Source organism: Dermacentor albipictus, chromosome 2 (assembly GCF_038994185.2).
Source record: "Dermacentor albipictus isolate Rhodes 1998 colony chromosome 2, USDA_Dalb.pri_finalv2, whole genome shotgun sequence".
Taxonomy (NCBI): Eukaryota; Metazoa; Arthropoda; class Arachnida; order Ixodida; family Ixodidae; genus Dermacentor; species Dermacentor albipictus.
In genome coordinates this window covers 79,150,001-79,160,630 of record NC_091822.1, presented here as the reverse complement: position 1 = coordinate 79,160,630, position 10,630 = coordinate 79,150,001, and the positions used below count along the sequence as shown (strand labels likewise).

General features: G+C 50.9%; 1 long non-coding RNA gene across 1 annotated transcript; it reads left to right on the top strand.

Moving 5' to 3' along the window:
* Nucleotides 1-8,237: 8,237 nt before the first annotated feature.
* On the top strand, nt 8,238-8,690 carry LOC139055968 (uncharacterized). Its single transcript, XR_011512053.1, has 3 exons — nt 8,238-8,321; nt 8,477-8,540; nt 8,599-8,690. It is a non-coding gene; the product is annotated as an uncharacterized lncRNA (long non-coding RNA).
* Nucleotides 8,691-10,630: the final 1,940 nt, after the last annotated feature.

Below are 10,630 nucleotides of genomic sequence, written 5' to 3'. Positions count from 1 at the left end.
AATCCATTTACTTGTGATATACATTTAGTTGCGGCATCTATTATGGAAGCTGTAAAATATTCCACGGCAGCATCAATTCCTAACGAGGACATGTCATCCCATGATATATTAGTTAAGTTTCGGAATTTCTCCCAGTCTGCTGTCTCCGTCTTCCACCTAGGACCCTGTGGTGGATATTCATCTTCTTTAAGTGTTCTTAATAGTACGGGGAAGTGGTCGCTTCCGTAAGGATCGTTCGTAACTTCCCATTCTAGTTCAGGCAGTATGGACGGAGAAACTATGCTCAGATCAATTGAAGAAAAGGTATTGTTTGCAAGACAGTAATATGTGGGTTTCTTCTTATTCAGAAGGCACGCACCAGAAGAGAAAAGGAACTGTTCAACAAGACGACCTCGCGCATCTATACGAGAGTCGCCCCACAGAGAGCTGTGCGCATTGAAATCGCCAAGAACAACGTAAGGTTCTGGCAATTGGTCAATAAAGGATTGGAATTCATGCTTCGTTAATTTGTAATGTGGGGGTATGTAAATAGATAGATAGATAGATAAACTTTATAAAAAGAATAATCAGAAAACCGCTAATGGTCGGGGCCCTTAGTCCAGGGCTCCGCTGGCTCTTGCCATCTTCTCCGCTCTCTTTATCAGCTTGAGCTGGTCGTCGAGGGCCGAGCTGGACAGCAGTGCCTCCCATTGCTCCCTCGTGGTGTTCGTGTCTAGGTGTTCTATGTTTTGTAGTGTGCACTCCCACGTAATGTGGTATAGGGTTGGCGTGGCCCCACACCATGGGCATTCGTCTGTGTAGGCTGTGGGGTGTATCCGATGTAATATGTGTAGGTTCGTGTAAGTGCCTGTCTGGAGCCTACGCCAGGCAGCGGCATCTTCTGTCTTTAGATTTCGATGGGGTGGTGGATATCGCAAGCGACGCCCTCTGTGGTAGTTAACGATGGCTGAATACTCGAGGTCGACAGGGTCCGGGTCTTCTGCAGCCGGCGTGATGAGTGCTCGGTATGTAAAGAGAGCTAATGGTGATGAGTTTGTTTAGGAGTACAGCTCGAACCGCCACTGCTTCGAGAGGCGTTTGTAGCTGTAAAAGTTGACATGCAATGCTCTTATGGATAACAATGGCAACACCGCCCGATGATGCGACAGCACCATCGCGATCTTTGCGAAAAGTTATATACTGTCGGAGAAAGTTTGTGTGTTTGGGGTTTAAGTTTCTTTCTTGTAAACACAGCACTTTGGGATTGTGTTTGTGGATTAGTTCTTGAACATCATCAAGGTTTCTAAGGAGACCTCTGACGTTCCACTGAATTATCTGTGTATCCATATTGGAGGTCAATAAGTGCTGTGTGTACAGAAACAGAAGTAGTGATTATGAAAATTACAGAGATTAAATTACAGAGCCCTTTCGAGGCCCTGTAACGGGAGTTTTGTTCTTTCTGGAGCGTTCGAGGAAGCCTCGCCGCTCCTTAGGCGCTTCGTGCGCCTTGAGGATAAGTGTTGTGTCCATTGCCTCTACTGAGGCTCCGGACACGTGCTCTTGCGAGCGAGAAGTTTTCAGAGGGAGTCCCGCCTTGGAGGGCAAGACCCCTGCGCCCACCACCCCGGAGGTCGGTGGGGCTCCCTGAGGGATTTGGCTGCGCCGGCTGTTGCCAGCGCTGGAAGGGGCCGGAGAGGTTAGGGCAGCCTCGGCTGCACCCACCTTCGGGGTCGATGGTCTCTTCTGCTCGGTTGGCGGAGCAGCGCTAGCTGCAGCCACCGTGGGGGCAGATGGCGTAACTGCCGACTCACTGCGTGTGGGTCGGACAGCCGCCGGAGGCCGTTGTGACGCTGCCCCCTGACGCGCCACTTCGGCAAAGCTTTTCTTTGGTAGGTATGCTACCTGCCTGCGTGCCTCTTTGAACGATATATTTTCCTTAACTTTGATTGTAACTATTTCTTTTTCTTTTTTCCATGATGGACAGGACCGCGAGTACGCGGCGTGTTCCCCATCACAGTTCACGCAGTGTGGAGCATTCTCGCAATTTTCAGATGGGTGTTCTTGGGCACTACATTTCGCGCAAGTCTGGCGGCCTCGGCAGTTTTGTGAACTGTGGCCAAATCTTTGACACTTAAAGCATCGGAGAGGATTGGGGATGTACGGTCTGACTCGGATCTTTATGTAGCCAGCCTCAATGGTCTCAGGTAGCATACTTGATGCAAAAGTAAGAATTAAGTGCTTTGTCTCAATCTCCTTGCCATCGCGCCTGATCTTTATTCTCTTGACATTGGTCACATTCTGATCGCTCCAGCCCTCCAGTAGTACAGCTTCACTCAGTTCCATGAGATCGGCATCGGAAACGACTCCGCGGGTGGTGTTCAGTGTGCGGTGCGGTGTGACCGTCACTGGAAGATTCCCAAAGGATACTAGTTTAGAGAGTTTCTCGTACTGTGTCTTATCACGCAGTTCTAAGAGGAGGTCACCACTTGCCAATTTAGAGAATTTATAACCTGGGCCAAAAGCTTCACTAAGTGTCTTTGCAACAAGAAAAGGTGAGATCATTCTCGCTGCCTTTTCTTTTTTATCTGAATGTACTACATGAAATCTTGGAAAATTCTCATTATTTCGGCCAAAAAACTTGAAAACTTCTTCGGTGCGCCCTCGTTTGTGAGGGCGATCAGGAAGTGTTGGAAAAGAACTTGCCATAGATATGTGTGAAAATTCGGCAGCGCCGCCAGCCACCCACCATGGAGCCCAACAAGGGGACGCTGCAGGACCGCGAAAAGACGGCCTGCATGCGCCAGCTGTACGACACTACTATAACCAAATCTGTTATAACCAAGGTTGGCTATCCCACACAAGGTTAACCCTTGCCGCCGAGGAGAATGAAGTAAATGGAAGAGAGGAGAAGACAGGAAAGGTCAAAAAGTAAGAGATAAGTAAGAGATAAAGACGAAGATTCGAGAGGAAGAGATAGGAAGAGGCCACTGCCGATTTCCCCCGGGTGGGTCAGTCCGGGGGTGCCGTCTACGTGAAGCCGAGGCCAAAGGGGTGTGTTGCCGCTGCCGAGGGGCCGTAAAGGTCCAAACACCCGGCATTGGCTCAACCCCCAGGATCCCCTTTTCCCCGGACACGGCTAAGCCGCGCACGGCTACACGCGGGAGGGTCCAACCCTCGTGTGCTCGGGTACGTGGTGTCGCAGCACACCAAACGCCTGCTTACGCAGACGCCCCTGCGGGGGTGTACGAGAAGAAATGGCACCCCAACTCCTTCTTCCGCCAGTCAGTCCAGCGTCAGATTCGCCCTTTTAGCGCTTCCTTTAACGAGGAGAGGAAGGTGTTCACCATTTTTGTGGTGGACAATGAGGGCAGTGTCGTTAACACTGCTACCTCTTGGACTGATAGATCAGAGGTCGCGGAGTGAGCGGCTATTGCGCTCGCCCTGGTTGACAGGCGCAGGCCTTTTGTATATAGCGATTCAAAGTCTACCGTAAGGGCCTTTGAGAAGGACTCGGTGGCTAAGGTTGCTTTTAAAATTATGCAGGCATGTGAGGTCTTTCAACACTACTTAGGTTGGTTCCCTGCTCACTTTGGGATGATTGAGGGAGCTCCTCCGAATCTCAATTAGTCCGCTCATGAGGCAGCGCAAGGTCTTACGGTCCACTCTGCCTCGCGCCATGGCGTGGCGGTACTCCCCGAGAACAGAGAATCTCCTTCCACATACAATGAAATCACAAAGTAATAATGTCATAATCGCAGGGTTTACGGTTTGCCGCATCATAAACTAAACATGGCTCAGGCACTTACAATATGATTACTACAGACTGGTACTTATCCTTGCCCACGGAGGCTGAACATGTTTTATCCGGAGACGTATACAGAGGCTTATTGCCAAGGTTGTGGTGCTTTAGACACGCTCGAACACATGCTCTGGTCTTGCGAAATTATTGAAGACTCGGTGATCAGGGACGCGTCCAGGTAAGAGGCTGCACTTCGCAGCCCGGACCTGGATGAACAATTCTGGGCTGTCCAGGAGGCTCACGACGTGGCAGTGAGGCTTGGCCTACCGGTCCCGACGTGGGAGCGGTCCGCTTAGTGGTTAATTACCACTACTTGCTGGACCAAATAAAGTTTTACATCCGTCCATCCCGATATTCGTCAGGTGATACAAGAACAAGTCACTAACGCCTAACCACTTGCTCATGAACCGCCTCCTGCGCCTGTTCCATTTACCCACGCTGCCATCGTCGCAAATACAAGGCCTTCGTCTGCTGCTATTGTCTCTGGACTTACCAGCGCTTCCCTCACCTCCACAAGCAGCTACAACATATGCACCTACAAGCAGCTACTGGTTGCCATAGCAGCTCGTGCGCACACCTCGACAATATTTCCATCAATCTCCACCCGACGTTCTGAATGCATGGTGCACCCATGACAACCGACCTATCTGTTATTCGTGCGGCCTGCCTGAGCATGTATTACGGCTTTGCCGGCGGTGCGGATGGCAGCCTTCGGATTATCCGAGGGCACAAAGCAACAGTTTTGACGCCCGACCCGTTCTGCTACTGCCGCTCAGCCCTCCGCAGCTTCCCAAACCTTCAATACCCGTTAGTCTCCGTCTTCCCGTAGGCGTTCTCTGTCGCCACTTATGCGTCACCCTGAAGCTATTCGAGAGCAGAACTCACGACCGCAGTTCTGCAGGCAAAAAACTGCGATCTCAGCGAACTCCTCAAGACCTCATTTATTTCCTGCGGAGATCCTTAAAGTTTATGCAAAAGACATTGGCGTTCATGAGCTTGCAGACACGGGAGCAGCGATATCAGACATGTCGGACCAGCTTTTTCTTAACCTTAGAAAAGTCGTCACGCCATATTCTGCCATTTCATTACGTTCAGCAAAGGCTGCACCGAATGAACCCTTAGGGAAGTGTATCGTGCGTGTTGTTGTAAGCGGCACTTTATACCATGTTGGGTTCGTTGTTCTGCCTCGCTCATCCCATGCCATGACTTTAGGATGGGGCTTTTCGTCCTCTCATCATGCCGTTATAGATTGTGCCCGTGTTAAACTGAAGAACGCTTTTTAAGGTACTGATGACGCTTCCGGTGGCGTGTTCGTCACCACCGACACTGAGATTCCTCCATAGTCTGCCGCACTTGTACCCATTTCCTGCTTTAGCTTTTCTAACTCCACAGTTCTTTTCATGCCATCAAGACTTGTTGCTCGTCGTCATCCCTTCTTGCTTCCTATTGCCCTTCTTGCAATTCAACAAGGTTCCAGCACACTTTATGGATCGAACCTGTTTCCTTGCCCTGCTAGCCTGCTCCATGATGAGTGTCTTGGTTATGCTGATGAAATCGAACGAAACTTCCTTTACGATGTGACTGTGGACACACGGCTTCTCCTCCGGTTGATGCTCTGGCCCTTCAAGTTTCTCCTCCTACGCCGCCGTGTGACCCAACATTTTCCCCCTTGTATTGATCCCAACCTCACCCCAGGTCAGCACGCCCAGATCGTCGATCTCCTTGACTGCTTTCGGGCGTCACTCGACGTACGGTAATCTCGCTTAGGCCGTACATCCACTGTAGTCCATCAAACCGACACCGGAAAACCTGCGCCTTTACGCCGCAGGCCATATCATGTATCCGCAATGGAGCGTAGCAGCATCGCTGAGGAAGTTGGAGACATGCTCAAACGCGGCGTCATACAACCTCCGCACAATCCCTGGCTTCTCCTGTAGTGGTGGTCAAAAGAAAAATGACACAATTCTCTTTTGCGTAGACTACCGGCGACACAATAAGATTACCAGCAAGGACGTTTATGGCCTCCATGGCACCGAATTCTCAGCTTTAGACTTATGATCCGGGTGACTGGCAAATGCCAGTGGCTGAGACAGACCGTCCAAAACCGGCCTTCATCACACCTGGCGGTTTATTTGTATTCATTCGCCGCGATGCCATTTGCCCTGTGTAACGAGCCTACCACATTTGAAAAAATCATGGACAACTTCTTGCACGGCCTCAAATGGCTGATATGCCTATGTTATCTGGGCGACATCTTTATCTTTTCCCCGAACTTTCCTTCCCATTTACTCCGACTTGAACGTGTCCTCAAGTGCATCGCCGATGCTGGCCTCCAGCTTAACTTGAAGAAGTGTCGCTTTGCTGCCCGGCCGTTGGTCATCCTCGGCCATGTCGTGTCGAAAGAAGGTGTACTCTCTAATGCAGCGAAACTACCAGCTGTTGCCAAGTTTCCATGACCAACACCCTGGAAAGAACTGCGTAGCTTCATTGGGTTAGCGGCATACTTGCGCCGTTTCATCCGCAACTTCACCACCACAATACTACCTTTAACGCAGCTTCTTGGTGGTTGGCATCGACCTGGTCACCGGATTGCAATGCCGCATTCACAAAGCTGCGTCGCCTTTTAACTTCCAACACCAATCCGGCATCATTTCGACCCAAGCGATCCAACTGAAATACACACGGATGCCGGTGGCGTCAGCCTTGGTGCCGTTCTCGCTCAGAGAAAGGATGGCTTCGACGAGTACGTCGTCGCCTTTGCCAGTCGTGCCCTCACTAAACCCTAATCGAACTACTCTGTAACCGAAAAAGAATGCCTGGCTATAATGTGGTTTACAACCAAACTCCCTCCGTATGTCTTTGGCCGCCCATTTGACGTGATAACTCATCACCATTCGCTTTGATGGCTGTCGTCCTTAAAAGAACCATCCGGTCGTCTTTCTCGATGGGCCCTTCGATGACAGGAGTACGACATTGGAGTGCTGTACTGTTCTGGCCGAAAACACTCGGATGTGGACGCCTTGTCTCATTCGTCAATAAGCGACGAGGTTAGCTCCCCGAAGGCCTCATTGTCTGAGTCTTCCCTTGCTGCCATGGACATTCTTGTGGAGCAGAAGAAAGACCCATGGATTTTGTCCATGCTGAGTATCTTGTCCACCCCATCGGCATCCACTACCAATCGCGCATTACGTCGCCAAGCACATCACTTCTCCATTCGCGACAGGCTCTTGTACCGTCGTAACTAGCCCCCGGGTGGCCGCAAATGATTTCCTGTCATCCCTCGGCATCTGCGTTTGGATATTTGTGCAGCGTTCCACGATGACCCCCAGTGCGCGCATGCAGGTGTACTAAAGATATACGCGCGTTTGCGCCTTCGTTACCACTGGTGGGGGATGTATCTATTCATCGGTCATTATGTCCATCCTGTTTGGTTTGTCAACGCCGCAAATATACCCCTCATCGTCCGGCCACCCTATTGCAGCAGTTGCCTTGCCCAGCGCGTGCTTTTGATCGAGTAGTCACCTACATTTATGAACCTCTGCCAACCAGATCAGGCGGCAATCGCTGGGTAGTCGTGGCTATCGATCACTTTGCGCGCTATGCGGAAACTTCCCCTTTGTCCAGTGCTTCTTCACGTGACTTCGCCTGGTTTCTCCTGCACCACATCATCTTTCGCCGCGAAGCTCACAGGGAATTACTCAGTCATAGAGGCCGCGTCTTCTCCGACTTCGTCGAGACTATCCTCAAACAATGCCGCATCATTCATCACAGCACTAGTGCATACCGTCCGCAGACTAATGGCATGAGCGAGCGCTTTAATCACACTCTTGGTAACATGCTACAATTTCTGACCTACGCTCAAGATACCACCACCCGGACTACCACGGGATTTTCACCCTTCTTTCTCCTTACAGACGCGAACCTTTTTCCACAAGGGATACTATCCTTGCGTACCACCCTGACACCATGGAAGCCACTACCTTATCCGAAGCTGCTCCACACGCAAAAGAGTGTCGCAAGCTGTCCCCTTTATTTATGTCAGAGGACCAGCAACGCCACAAGCACCATCGAGGAACTTACCATGCTCCTGTATCCCGTGATCCTGGCTGGCTCACTAGTGTGACTTTGGGTTCCAGCCCCTACCCCTGGACTGTCACCGAAACTCACCTTGAAGTACCAGGGCCCATGCCGTGTGATCAACCAAACGTCTCCAGTCAACTATATCATGGCGCCCTTCGAGCTACCTTTGGATGATTGCCGCCGAGGACGCGGGATTGTGCATGTCCAGCGTCTCAAGCCCTACTATGATCTGCTTGCGTTGTCCTATAAGACAACGCAAGCAGATCGCAAGGAAATATGGAGCAGTGGACAAGGGAGCAGGGAGCAAGCTATGCGGCTGGTGATGACACTTGCAGATGAGGAATCTGTACAAGTGATGATGATGTGTAGCAATGAAGAAGATACAGTCATGGATAGCGCTCACGCTAATTTTCTCTCGCGGTGGAGGCGGCTGCCTGGTCGGGCGGCATTATGATGAAACGCGGTGAGTGCATGGTTTTAAGCGCGATACATGCAGAATTTCTGTACCACGGCACCAGTGGTCGGAAGAAATTTTAAGGGGTGAGACGCGATAATTAACCGGAGATGTCTGCTCAATGATCGTGTAGGGTCCAATAAAACGACTGGCAAATTTTTCAGATGAACCAGGTACGCGCACTGGAGTCTTTAGAACTTCGTCACCAGAGGAAAGAGCGACAACACGGTGAGTCGAGTTCTAGCGATGCTTCCGCACATTCTGAGCGATGTCGGTGTTAATGCAGGCTTGATGACGGCAGTCTTCGAGGCGAGGCAAAAGTTGTTCAGAGAAGGGCGTTGCTGAAGACACGGGAGCCGTAAGAAACGAGACGTCCAGCACGAAATTAGGTGAGCAGCCATAGACGAGGAAAATGGAGAGAAGCCGGTGGTGCGTTGAACAGCGATGTTGTAAGCAACTCTCACAAACGGCCCGATGGCATCCCAGTTGGTCTGGTCGGGGCTGATGTACATTGCACTCATATCCGATAGAGCACCATGAAAGCACTCCGTCAAGGCGTTGGCCTGTGGGTCGTAACCCGAAGTGGTCTTGTGAATGGTGTTTCACGCGCGCAGAACTTCAGTAAGAAGAGCCGAGAGGAAGGCTTTGCCGTGGTTGCTGATGAGAACGCGTGGAGCTCCGTGACGTAAGGCGATGTTGCGGAGAAAGAATCCGGCGACTTCAGCGGCCCTCTCAGATTGTATACAGGCTGCCTCAGCGTAGCGTGTCAGTTGGTCTACGGCCATAACAATACAGTGACTGCCATTGGAGGTCTTGGGAAGAGGACCGTACCAGTCTATTCCGACGACCTCTAAATGCGAAGCGGGACAAGGAAGAGGTTGCAAAAGACCAAAAGGAAGAGTAGTAGGTCGTTTGCGACGTTGACAAATAGCGCATGATATGACGCACCTGGCAACGGCAGAAGAGACGCCAGGCCAAGAGTACCGACTTCGCAGTCTATCGTATGTCCTGTGGTATCCCACGTGACGTGCCATGGATCATCATGAAAAACTGCAAGCACCTCACGTTGCAGAGAACATGATATGATGGGTACACATTTGTTGCCATTGACGTGATAAATATAGCGATGCAAAGCACAATTCTGAAGCTTGAATTGTTGAAGTTGTCGATGGAGTCGGGAGTTCGGAGTTGAAGCAGAGCCTTGCATATGGTCGAGAATAGTTCGGCAGTATGTGTCAGCAGATTGGTGGGAAACAAGGACACATTGGTGAACAGGATTCAGCCAGTCGAGCGTTGAGACGGACAAGGGTGACGAAGTAGGCTCGGGCTGTACATTAGTACGATTAGGCGATGCAGATTCAGTATTGCTCCGCATATGGCAGCGAGATAGAGCATCTGCGTCTTGGTGACTATTGCCGGGCCTGTAGGTAACATCCAAATCACTCCTGGAAACGGATAACCGAGCGACCAAGGTGACCCGGTAGGTTCTTTAGCGACCATAGCCAGCACAGTGCGTTATGGTCGTTGACGACTTTAATGTGACGGCCGTGGAAGTATGGCCGAAACCTTTGCACTGCCCAAACAACAGCAAGGCACTCTTGTTCGGTGATGGTGTATTTGTCTCAGCAGCCGTCAGCGTACGACTGGCGTAAGCAACGACTCTTTCACGCAAGGTGTTGTTACGTTGCAGGAGAACAGCACCGTGACCATGACTGCTGGTGTCAGTGTGAATGATAGTAGCAGCACTTTGGTCAAAGTGGCACAGGACCGGGTCGGATGTCGGGGTCTGCTTGAGCGCCAAAAGGGCACTTTCACAATCGGCGGGCCAAACGAAGGGCGCATCATTTGTGCGAAGCTGATAGAGCGGAGACGTAAGCTCAGCGAAGTTGCGTATGAAGCGCCGAAAGTATGAATCCACTCCGAGTAATACTGCGCAGGTCTTTTGGCCTTAGAGGACAAGGAAACTTAAGGACGGCGGAAAGTTTCTCAGGGTCCGGTCGAATGCCATCTTTGCTGACTAAGTGTCCTAGAACTTTGATAGCCTTTCCCGCGAAAGTAATTTTTTTTCCTGTTGAGCTTGAGGCCATGGTTATCGAGGCAGGTTGGCAGTTTTTCAAGACACTGCAGGTGTTCTGGGTACATGGTTGAAAACACTACGATGTCGTCCAGATAGCAAAGACAAGTCTTCCATTTTAAACCATGCAGGACAGTATCTATCATGCGTTGGAAGTTGGCAGGCGCATTGCAGAGCCTAAAGGGCATCGCATTAACCTCGTATAGCCGATCTGGGGTGGCAAAAGAGATTTTCTCCTTGTCGG